Source organism: Apium graveolens, chromosome 10 (genome assembly GCF_009905375.1).
Source record: "Apium graveolens cultivar Ventura chromosome 10, ASM990537v1, whole genome shotgun sequence".
Classification (NCBI taxonomy): Eukaryota; Viridiplantae; Streptophyta; class Magnoliopsida; order Apiales; family Apiaceae; genus Apium; species Apium graveolens.
In genome coordinates, this window is record NC_133656.1 from 178,093,885 (window position 1) to 178,095,500 (window position 1,616).

Below are 1,616 nucleotides of genomic sequence, written 5' to 3' on the forward strand. Positions count from 1 at the left end.
ATTATCTTGCGATAGATGCATGTTGGATAATTAGCAAATGATGCGATATATTGTAGCATGTGATATGGTATATATGCATGCCTGTTTCATATTCTTGGAATATATATCTGTTGGTTCATTTGATAATACCTATGCTAGAGGATAGCGGTAACTTGCATATACCCTTAGTATAGGGACCCAAAGGTGAAAATATTTTCAAAAACCGGGAGTCGAGGATCCCGAGTAGATTTTATATATATGGATATGGATATATATATATATATATTTATATATTTATATATATATGGTTATAGTTTTCCAAACTATTAATCGAATAAGGTTTATTCGATAACTTGAAACTTTATTTTATTATTGAATATTATTTCGAATATTATTCGAGGACTTATGACTCTTTTATATTATTATGAATATTATTTGAATATTCATTTGAGGATCTATGACTCCGATTATGTGCTGTAATATATTCTTTATTTTATTAAAGAGTAAGGTGTTAATAATCAAACTTATTTTCGATTATTCAAATAAAGATAATACTTTCATATAAGTATATCTTTGGTTATTTAATGTTTATTTCAAGTATAAGTTTTAATACTTCTACTTCAATTATTTTTATAAAGATTATTCTTTATGGGAATATTATATTAAATAATAATATTCAGTCATTTTCTAAATATTCTGGGGACTGATTTACTTCATTAAATCAGCCTTACTCCAAACACTCTTTAAAGTGTTTTCGAGTCTTCAAAATGATTTTTAAAAGTCAGAGCGGATCCCAAAACCTTTTTTTATATTTAAGATCTTCCTTTTAAGGGGATTTAAATATTCGCTCAAAACCTGGGGAATCCGGCTCTGTGGTGTATTTTATATTCGCAACGAGGTTGCAGTTTTGGTAAATGAATTGATTACTTGCCCAACGTTCGGGAAGTAAGCCCATCTCATTGAGTCGGCATAAGCGACAGGCCGGGGTACGGTCTATTATTGTGTAAGTGGCTGGGTGGCAGTCCATCAACGCGTGAGGGGCCGGGGTACGGTCTAGCGCGAGGTCCTAATGCGGCCAGGGTGATGACCGGTGAGGAATTCATCCATCTACAGTAGAAAAGGTTACTTATTGGTATCTTTGCCTGATCAGCAAGATATCTGGTTTATGCCAAAATTCTTTTCCTTTCCAAAATTCATTGGATGTTTCAAACTCTGTTCATACTTTACATAACAGAGGTTCCAGGAAATGTTTAAAGGGATATATATATGTGGATATATATATATCGGGACTAAATAAAGTATCTCATAACTTTTTCATTCAATAATATTTCAAAGATTGAATCTATTCAAGTCTTAACTTGTGGTCTCATCTATGGGGTGTTTTTCTTAAAACTTATAATACTTCGAACGGTGGCAGTTCAAGTAACTTTATATATGATATAAGTGTGGTGAAGTATTGGTAACTTTATTCCTTGTTTTTACTTATATCTAGTAAGTAATTATCTTGCATATGATAGAGATGCTATTAAGTATCCATTTAGATACTTATATTATTGTTATCACTATATATATTATCTTATGAGCTATAAGGCTCACTCTTGCTTTATTTCTTCATCACACAACAACAGTTAGGAGAG